We start from the raw sequence: 11,452 nt of genomic DNA, 5'->3' as shown, positions 1-11,452 counted from the left end.
CACTGGGAAGGGAGCAGAGCACAGCCCAGCATAGACCACACCAGGAATGACCAGGCCAGGAATAGATCAGGTGGAACAGACCTTAGGGCCATGAATCACCAAGCTATAGCAGTTACCAGACTTCTCAGCCCACAAACGCCAAAGACAACTTAGCAGATCAGTGGGAAAACTTCTGGATCTGGGTGAGAGAAGTGTATGGTCCAGCCCCAGTTCTGGGGTGGCAGAGGTGCTGCAGCAGCAGCAGCAGCAGGAAGCTCCAGCAGCTGCTTCCAGCCCCAGGCCCACCTGGTGGGAGGAATCAAGTGGCAGATCAGAGCAGGAGTGCAGGGAGTGCTTTGCTGGCTCAGAGGCAGGGTTCTCTTGCTTTGTCCTGCTTGGATCTGGGTCGCGGTCCTAGCTGGTGGTTCTCAGGGGAGGAGGAGTGCTGGTGTGGCAGAGCTTACTGTGTCTGAAAACAGCAGTGCAAGACCCCTGAAGCTTGGGACAAAGTACTTGCCACTCAGAAAGCCACCACACCCTGACAAAAACCTCAAGGGTCAAATAGCTGGATGGGAGCATGAACAAGCAGAGGAAAAGGACTCAGACTACAGAATCATTTTTTTGGTGCCAAAGAAGATTAAAACATATAACCAGAAGAAGTCAACAAAGTCAAAGGGCCCACATCAAAAGCCTCCAAGAAAAATACAAATTGCTCTCAGGCCATGGAAGAGCTCTAAAAAGATTTGGAAAAGCAAGTAAGAGAAGTAAAGGAAAAATTAGGAAGAGAAATGAGAGTGATGTGAGAAAATCATGAAAAACAAGTCAATGACTTGCTAAAGGAGACCCAAAAAAATACTGAAGAAAATAACACCTTAAAAATAGACTAACTCAAATGGCAAAAGTGCTCCAAAAAGCCAATGAGGAGAAGAATGCCTTAAAATAGCCAAATGGAAAAGGAGGTCCAAAAGACCACTGAAGAAAATACTACCTTAAATCAAGAAATTGTAAAACAGAATCAAAAGAACGAAAAAATAGAAGACAATGTGAAATACCTCATTGGAAGAAATGAACATCATAAATTTATTGTTCAGAGGGAGGAAATATTTAATGCAAAAATAGAACTAGATTTAAAAAAAAGATGGGTCAAAACTCTTCATAAAACTAAAAATTCAAAAACATAACAGTTCTAGTAATGGTATCTGAAAATGGAATTAGAAAAAAGAAATAATCATAATTACATTACAAAATGGTGGAAGAAAAGTGAATAACAAATATATAATAATTTTTCACTTAAATGGACAAAAAACTTTGTTTAATAACAGTGATAGAAGAAACAACCAAAATATATAAAAATAGGATGGGAATTCAATACTCTATTCTCAGAAAATGACAAGTAAAATTAAAAAGCTAACAAAGAAACCAAGGATTTTGAATTGCCAATAAGTTGGAAGTAACAGATGAACTAATTTGAAGAAGCAAAGAATATGTATTCTTTTCAAGTGAATTCAAACACCTCAACTAGTAAGATAAGTATTCATTTTTCCACAAAAACTACTGGGAGATTTTAAAAGCAACGTGGCGTAAATTAGTATTGACCAATATCTTACACCATAAGATAAGTTCCACATGGATAAATGACAGATATAAAAAGTCACATCATAGACAAATCCGAGGGGCAAGGAATGAAATACCTGTCCCCAAAATGCATGAAGTTCATAAACAAAGCACAGAGATCACAGAAGATCGAAAATTTTTGTTACATAAAATTAAAAGGCTTTTGTACAAACTCAATTAAGTTAAAATGAGTAGAGAAACAGGTGAATGAGGTGAAATATTTGCCACAAGTTTCTCTAATAAGAATCTGATAACCAAAATAAATAAAAAATGATTCAAATGTATAAGAACAAGAACCATTCCCGAGCAGGTAAATGGTCAAATGATATGAAAAGGCAGTTCTCAAAGGAAGAAATTCATGCTTTCAGCCAACATACAAAAAAGTGCTCAAATCACTAATAATTAGAGAAATGCATATTAAAATAATTCTGAGGTTCCCTGTTGAATTTTTCATATATTCAAAGATAACAAGAAAGGAAAATAGCCATTTTTGAAAAGTCTGCAGAAAAATAGGCACACTAATTCACTGATGGTAAAGCTATGAATTGGTTCTGCCATTGCAATTAAATTGAAACTATGCTCCCAAAGTCATAAACTGTGGCTATCCTTTGATCCAGTAATACCATTGTTGGGCCTGCAACCCCAAAGAGATCAAAGAAGGAGGAAAATGACCCATTTGTACAAAAATACTTAAAGCAGCTCTTGTTACAGTAAAGAGCTGGAAACAAAGGGGTATTTATCAATCAACAATCATTCCATCATTCAATAAATGTTTCTGAATTACTTACTCTGTGCCAGGCACTATGCTAAATGATGAGGATACAAAGAAAAGCAAATGTCAGTCCCTGCCTTCAAAGAGCTTACAATGACATCAAATGGGGAATAGTGGTACAAATTATAACACACAAATATAACAGTGCTACTGCTCTAATGACAAAAGAATAGTTTCAGAAAAACCTGGAAAGACTTGCATGAACTTATTCAGAATGAAGCAAGTAGAACCCAAAGAAAACCCCGAGGAGAGAGAAAATAGGGTTAGCAATAATCTTGACCAAAAAAGAAAAAAAAGAGGGTGACCAAAGAACTTTTTTTAAATGCAGAGAAAGGAACAGAAGGAAACATAAACAAGCAGAATAGGTATGAAAATTGCATGTTGAATGATTTGCACTTTCATGTACAAGCCACCTTTTTCTAAGCTGTTTCTTTATATGGAAATGTCCATTTTATTTGGTGTCTTTTAAATTCAGAATTTAAAAAAAAATAAAGTCCCTACAGACTGAAAAATGTATTTGAAACTATCATTTGACAATAACCATAATAAAAAAGGTTTTAATATCATTTCCTTTTTTTCTTTTTATTTGTATATTTTATTTTCTTATCACCCTCATTTCTGAGTATATCTGCTGCCTCTTTTCCAGAGATCCATTCCTTATAACAAAGGATTAAAAAAAGAAAAGCACAGTTCAACAAAATAACTGATGCAAAAACCATATCCGACAGAGGATGTAATATTCCACACCTGTCGCACACTCCTATGAAGAGAGAATATTTTCTCATCTCTTTTGTGGTGCAAAACTCATTTAATATAATTATACAGTGATCAGTTTCCAGTCTATTTTTATTTTTATTGTTATTTTCATTCCTATAGCCACTGTGAATATTTTCCTGATTCTGTTCACTTTATTCTATGTCAGTTCATTGAAGTCTTCCCATGTTTCTCAGAATTCCTCATATGTATTTTTTTCTTACAACACAGTAGCATTACATTCATTTAAAACTTTCTTAACCATTTCCCAAACAAAGAGGATCTACTTTGTTTCTGGACCTTTGGTAGCATAAAAAGTGCTTCATTTATATTAGGTATTTTTTCTTACTTTGTCTTTGACCTCCATCAGGTATATTCCTAGATATGAATCTCTGTGTCAAAGGGTATCATCATTTCAGTCACCTCTCTTAACATAATTCAAAATTACTTTCCAAAATGCTTAGACCAATTTCCCCACACACCCCAAGTATATTAGTGTTCTGCTTTATCTGTAACCCCCTCTAACACTGACCATTATCAAGTTTTGTGATCTTTGCTAGTAAGTAATATCTCAGAATTGTTTTGATTTGCATTTCCCATTATTTCTCTAACATATTTTTAAGTAATAATGGGCATGACAGTTAGCTAGATTTATGTCAATTTAATACAGCAATATGCCAAAGTCCTATGATTTCATTGGTGTCTGGTCTGCCTTCAGTTAACCCAAAGAGAGATCTACCTCTAAATTAGGATATAAGACAAGGGAGTTGCCAAAGGGGAATGAGAAATTAGGTGCCTAGGTGTTTCAACAATCCGGCTAGCAGCTTCTGTGGGGGTGTAAGATCCACCAACAACCAGCACCCAGAAAGCTGCCAACACACTGCAAAAGCACAGGTTCTTTTGATCTGCTTTAGTAAGGAAAGCAACGTTAAGGGGTTGACAAGCTTACTTTAATTCAACATACAAATATCATTCACTTAGTTCAGGGGAAAAGACCAGCACCCTGAACTCCAGAGAAAAATACAAACAAATTACAAACATCAACAGACAGACCTTGTCTGATTCAAATCCTAATTCATAGTTACCAGAGTTTAACAAAATCTCAGCATCGGGGTTTATGAGCTGAAGGGCTTCTTAGTTACAGCTGCCTGGAGTCTCCACATCAACACCATCGTGAGTGACAGCCCTAAACAAATTACCAACATCGACAGACAGACCAAATACAGATTCATAGTTACCAACATCTAGGTTCAGCCCGGGAGCTTATAACGTGGGCTGGCCCAGAATCATTTGCGCCACCACTGCTGTGGGTAAGAGCTCCGGGGAAGAGAAAGCCAACCCCTGGTTTTATATCTTTTTCAGGGTCAGGGGTGAGTCACACATGCAACTCACCCATGTGACCTAGAATCGTCACAAAGAGGCAACTTAAACCCACGTGGTCTAAATGCCTCTGCTGTCCAAGATATGTCACTCAAACTCGTGTGTAAACTAGGCCCTCCCCAGAGTTAGCCCCACCTCAGGCCCCACCTTAGTTACCAATCCACACCCACATAGGTTTTACACCTAACAGGGGTTTGGGCCTGGGGCTTAGCACCTAGTAAGGCTCAATGAAATATACTGAATTACTCAAAGGAAACAAAAGCCAAACTCTTCAAGGGCACTTGGTTGAAGTAAGTGCTAAGAGCCCCTTTTGCTTACCAACACACTAGGGTCAAATAGCTAGTGTCACAAGATCTGCCTAATACCATGTCCAGCATTCTACTAGTGTTGGTGTCTTAACCTTCAGTAAATATTTGTTGAATGAATGGATGAATGAAATAATCAAAAATTATCCTGACTGGTTCCAACTAGATTCAAATCTAAACCAGATATTTAAAGGTTAAAATTTCCTTCTAAATACCCAATTCATTCCAAATTTTCTGCTTCATTTTCACCTTCTTTCACAAAAATATAAGAAACATTTGCAGCTCTGAAGTAATTCCAAGCTAATACAAGAGAGTAATTTAAGTTGTAATCTGATATCTGTACAAACAGGAATGTTGGTGCTTGCTGTGACAGGACCAACTCCCTTCTTTGTGTTGGCTTCTCTCATTTTCACAAAAATATTTGCCAACTAAGTTCATCGTCTTGACCATAACAAGTTGCTAATAAAAGAAATAATAATGACTCATTTTTACTGCACCATAAGGTCACTCTGTAAAGTGCTTTCCTAAAAACAACTTTGAAAGGTAGGTAGAATGCTATAGCCCTATTTGACAAATAGAGAAGCTGTAGCACAGCAAAGTTATGTGACTTAAAAATAATTCCACAGTTAATAAATGTTTTAGCCAAGAACTAAAACCCAAGTCACTAGACTCTAAGCATATAATGCTAGTATATGATGCTGCCTTCCCTAGAAAGAAGCAAATAAAATAGATTCCAGACAACACAGCTATCCCAATATATATCACTACTATCAGCTATAATAAAAGATGGAAACTTTGAGGTCTAAGCCTAGGCCAGTCACAAAAAAAAGAAAATATTTACTTCAATGGGTTTTGTTTTCTGAGGGAGAGACAGAGACAGACAGAGACAGAGAGACACAGATAGAGAGACACAGACAGAGAGACACAAAGAAAGAGAAAGACAACTGTCATGATAATGTCACTTATACTTTTGCCTCTATGTGAAAGGGCCAAACTGTATGCCTAGCCCAACAGTATCTCTCCTGAGTTCTAGTCCTGTATCACCAACTGTCTATTAGATACCTACAATAAAGTCCCATTGGCATCTTAAACTCACCATGTCTGAAACAGGACTCTTCTTTTGCTCCAAACCCTCATCTCTTCCTAATTTCCTTATTCCTGTTTGGGGGCACCACCATCCTTCCCAACCTCAAAATCAAGCAAATCTATCCCTTTTTCTTCATTATTCATATCCAATCAGTTGTCAATTCTACCTCCACAGTGTCTCACAAAAATATCCCATCGCCACTCACACAGCTACCATCCTCTTCATGTCTTTAAACTATTGCAGTGGCCTCCTAGTTGGTCTCCCTGCCTTCAGTCTCTTACCTCTCCACTCCATCCACTAAGTGGATGGCAAAAATTTAAAGCATATGTCTAACTATGATACTTCCTTGCTCAAGAAGCTTGACTCTAAGATAAGATCCAAACTTTGGTTTGGAATTTAAAGCCTTTTGTAATCTTCCTCTGGCCAACCGCTCTAGATTTATTGCACATTGCTCTTTCACACACTCAATGGTCCAGGCAAATTGACTTGTTTGCTATTCTCTCTATAGGAAGTTCTAACTTCTGTCTCCATGCTTTTGCACACGGCTTTCCCTCAGGTCTAGAATGTACCCTTTCTTCAAATGTTCAGTTCAAATGCAACCTAATAGAGAATGCCTGTCTTAATATCCTCAGTGGCTAGTGCCCTCCTTCAGAAATTACTTTTCTGTATGTTTTGTATTTAATTTTCTATGTATACATCATTTCTCTCCAATAGAATGTGCATGTCCTTAAAGGCAGAAACTATTTTTTTCTTTGTATTCTTAGCACCTATTATATGCTTTTCACATAGTAGTCATATAATAAATGCTTGTTGAATGAGTGAATAAAATATTACTTACTTCAGATGGGAACTTAAAGAATTCATACTAGCCTGGTGTTAAGTTAGGGTTAAAAGCACTACGGTATTTAAGATAAAAAGAAAACTCTTCCACTCAATTTCACTTTCAGGCTCAAGGAAAAAAACCATTAAGCTGCAAATGGAGATACTTATGGAAAATGAAACTATTTTAGACTAAATTAATTTCAAAAAATACAACTTTTTAATGTACTACCCATTACAATTTCAGAAAGAAGATCTTGGCCAAGGTTATTATATAACTGGCTTAACTAGATGAGCCATAGCAATGAAATTGGGCCATACTCTATTCAACACATTAAGACTTTTTTCCCCTAGAATTTGAGGTACTTTTTCCCCAGGAAAAAAGAAAAATTATCTTTTTTCCCTCTTCATTATTTTGTCTGAATGCAAACACATACAGAGAGAGAGAGACAGAGAGAGGTAGGAGGGAGGGAGGGAGGAAGGAAGGAAGGAAGGAGTCTTTTTAAGCTTTATTGTGGGCAAGAGGATGAAGAAAAAAGGGACTGGACCAGGAAGAAAGGCACAATAATGACAACCAGGAGAACATAGAACTGTTTAGTTGTTATTCTGTTTCCATTTTCTTTTTCAAGCATTGTAATCATGTGACTGGAGAAGGTATAACAAAAATGTATAACAAGGAAGCTGAATCTGAAGATAAGTAAGGAGATATAAAAACACCCAGCACACTGCCACTTGTCCTGAACAAGTCACTCTTAGGGACCTGGAATAAAAACTGGTGACTGTGGTTAGTGACCCACTGTTAGTGATCTCTGCAAGATTGAAAAGGGTCAAGCCTTATCATGATTGCTTTAAGAAAGAAAGACTGCAATCTATAATGATAGAGCAGTAAAACTGAATTCTAGCCATAGCAAAATTCTAGGGTACATGACTAAAGGAATGGTCAATGATCATACACAATTAACTGGATTTATAACTAACTGAATGACCTTAGTAAAAGAAGCAAAACTTTAATAGAGTGACCCAGGGATTGGCCCTTGACTTTGTGCTTTTCAAAAGTTTTGTTGATAACTAAGAGAGAAGCACACAGGGGATGTCTGTCAGATTTGTAGATGATGCACCTAGGAGGGTTAGTGTATAGGACATTGCATGACCATGTTAGGACCCAAAGATTTCTCAAAAGTCTAGAATAAGAGATTAAGGTTAATAATATGAAATATGAAATTCAATAGAGATTTATTTAAAGTTCTCTTTCCAGGTTCAAAAGACAATCAATTCTACAAATATAGGATAAGGAAGATACAGGTAGACAAACAAGCCTATTTTTGAAAAAGATGTGGGAGGTTTAGTAGATTGCAAACTCTGTAAGAGTCAACAGTACAATGTGACATTGAGAAAAGCTATGGTATCCTTAACTAGCTGTCTGAAAAGTATAATGTCTAGAGAGGGAAATGATAATTCTACTGTACTCTGAGCTGGTCAGAATGCTTCTGGAGTGCCATGTCCCACTCAGGGTGCCACATTTTAAAAAGGACGTGGACAAGTTGAAGCATATCCAGAGAAAAACCACCAAGATGACGTGACAACTAGAGATCATGCTATAAAAGAATTAATTGAAGGAACTAGGAATGTTTGGCCGAGAAGAGAAAAGGATGAGCAGATAAGTATTTGAAAGGCAGTCATGTGAAAGAAAGATTAGATTTATTTTGCCTGGTTCCAGAAAGCAAAACTGGAAACAGGGGGCAGAAGATGTAGAATAGCAGTCTAAGGACTGGACAGCTACATGGAGCAGTGAATAGAGTCCTAGAGTCAGGAAGCCCTAAGTTCAAATCTGGCCTCAGACAATTACTATCTATATGACCTTGGACAAGTCACTTAACTCTGTTTGCCTCAGTTTCCTCATCTGGAAAATGAGCTGGAAAAGTATATGGCAAATCATTCCAGTATCTTTGCCAAGAAAATCCCCAAAAGGGGTCATGAAGAGTTGGACATGACTGAAAACAACTAAAACAACAACAGTCTAAGAATTGAAGTAATAAACAACTTCCATTTAGAACACAGAATGGCCTGCTTCTTGAGGGTAGTCAGCTTCTTCTCACCAGAAGTCTTCAAGCAGAGGCTGGGGGACTACTTGTCAGTGATGATTTAGAGCGGATTCTTGGGCAGGTAACAGTTGGGCGATACAGCCCCTAAGGTCTCCTCCATTTCTTATATTTTGGGGTTTTGTGAACACAAGAAAAAAATTAATTACAGCATCTAATCCACTCTTTTGGGTCACCTTGAAAATCAATGTAGGTATGGACAACAAATGAAATATTCAATTTTATGCCAGTCTGTTACATCCTTGTGCTTAATAAACAAACCTGCTAAGTTCTTTATGCAATAGCTTGAGATACTGAATTAGCTTATAAAGAAAATTTGTAAAGTTCATCCCTTTCTTTGGAGACTTTCAAGAAGTCAAGTAAAGAACTTTTTAGGAAGGAATGCAAACCCTGAAGAAAGGAAAAAAATAGATATTCTTTTAAGGTTTCTTTAAGGTATGCAAGTTTATATCAATTTTCCCTTATTTCTTTTCATATAAAACAAAGTTAAACTAGATGACTCCTTAAGTTTCTTCTACCTCTTAAATTCTCTAGGTTGATAAGCGTAGAGTCATCAGATCATTAAATCTCTGGTTCATCTGGTACCTAGTAGTATGCCAAGATGGGAAGCAATATCAGTATTATATGTTAATATATTTGCTTGCCCTTTTCTTTCCCTAAGAGCAACTTTCAAGACCTATATTCTAACTGAATACTTAGATTAGATCATAAATTGAATCTTGATAAAATGGATTTAAGCACGTTAATAAGTAACAGTGCTCAGAGTCTTAACAAGCAACAATGAATAAAATGCAAATACCAATCTAGAAAGAGCCAGAGTAGCTTTACTTTTTAAACCAACAAATTAAGAGAGGCAATGTAATATAAAGGAAATCATGCTAGATTTGGAGTCAATGGACCCAAGTTTGAATCTTGCCTCTTTGGGGCTTCAATATCCCCTTCATAAAATTAGAAAATTAAACTAGACAACCTCTTCCAGTTCTAAATCTATGAGCCTAAGAAATAACTCTCCAGTATACAGTGATTCCCATCTTTCCCAAACTGCTATAAATCACACAACACAACTCTGAAAACATTTCTTTGAATGTTCTGAAAGTGAACTTGGTGCTGGGAAAAGATGAGAGCGGGGCAGGGTTCTGATTGGTTTATAGAAAGATGAATTCCAAAACACTCCTTTTCAAATTATGCCCATTTGCCCTATCGCTATATAGAAGGCAAATACAGCAGTGTTCCTGGTAGTAGGATGCAGCTTGCCAAATTCTAAAAAGGAAGGCCTAGACGCTTTCTAATCTTGGTGGTTTTGATACAGGAATTGTTTTGTGCCATCACCACATAGTATATATGCAATCAGAAGATTATCATAATCTTTCCCATCTTTCCTCCCAGACATGCATGCTGAGAAATACAAAACCAATCTGGTCACAGTTAAGCATTCAATCCTTTATGGGATATAAGTACAATGGAAGCTGGACCTTTCCTATGGGACTGCTAAAGCAGCATTACCAGAATGATCATCTGAATTGTACCCGTTAGATTTTTACTACAGAATCAATCAGTCTGTTTGAAGTTAATGAATGGAGATGTCAGGTGCTTTTCTCCTCTAAGTAGAAAAGAATTTCTATTTGAATAATGGAAATGAATCCGATACCATCTGAAGCCAAAACACCCTAATGAAAGCTGTCAAGTAGTGTATCTTGTTTAAGACAACCAGAATACAAAACAGTGTGAAGTGCTTATGTATAGCAGTAAGTAATAATGTTGCTGGCATAGAGCTAATCCAATGATACTATGTGTTTGGTGATCTCTCATGAAGTCAAAGATGACATTTTCTATTCAATTAAAGTCAACAAGCATTTATCAAGTCTATGTACTAGGCAAAGAAGATACAAAGACAAAAATGAAATACTCCCTGCCCTCGAGGAGCTTATATTCTACTAAGAAGTCTTATGTATATCTTTTTCCATTAGGAGAAAAAATGACAATAAATGAATACCTACTTTTAAATGGTACTGAGATGGAAGGATGTGACCAAGTAATACCAGTGGTTTCATTCTGACATCCTTTCACAGGCCTTATCCATCTTCTGTGACATTTTAGACCTGTCAGCATCATGTTTGTATTCAGTGGTTTGTGATTTACCAGAGGCCACCAGCCTACCTTTCCCTTAAATTGTACTGATAATGTTTATTTAACTAGGGTTGCACCCCATGTAGTGATTGCTAAATTTCCCTGGCCACATCCTGAAAGTATAAGTTCATTCCTGAAGGCCTTGTTGCTTTGGGATAGTACAGGAAACTCTGAGTAGCCCCTTGGTCCCTCACTTCAAATGGATTAGGAAAAAAAGGGGAGTCTGTATCAAAGGTGTTTCAGGATATGTTTGGCCACTAAGACAGGGAGATTGACCTACTCAGTGGACCTTAAAAAAGGAGTAATTCTATCTGCCTTGACTTTCTAGGTAGCACTGTATAATTCTACGTTGTCCTATGAGGAGTGAGGAAGGGTGGGCCCATCTGAGAAGCATGGTGACTGCCCCCATGTTGCAGCTAGAGTAGAGGCTTAAGGAGGCATTCTTAAGTCTGAGCTTCTGGCTGCCTCTTCTGCTCTGTCTGTCACTGCCCTCTAGTCCCATCCCCTCATTTTGACA

This window comes from Trichosurus vulpecula, chromosome 5 (genome assembly GCF_011100635.1).
Source record: "Trichosurus vulpecula isolate mTriVul1 chromosome 5, mTriVul1.pri, whole genome shotgun sequence".
NCBI lineage: Eukaryota > Metazoa > Chordata > Mammalia > Diprotodontia > Phalangeridae > Trichosurus > Trichosurus vulpecula.
The sequence above is the reverse complement of the archived record's forward strand: the minus strand, read 5'-3'. Positions refer to the sequence as shown.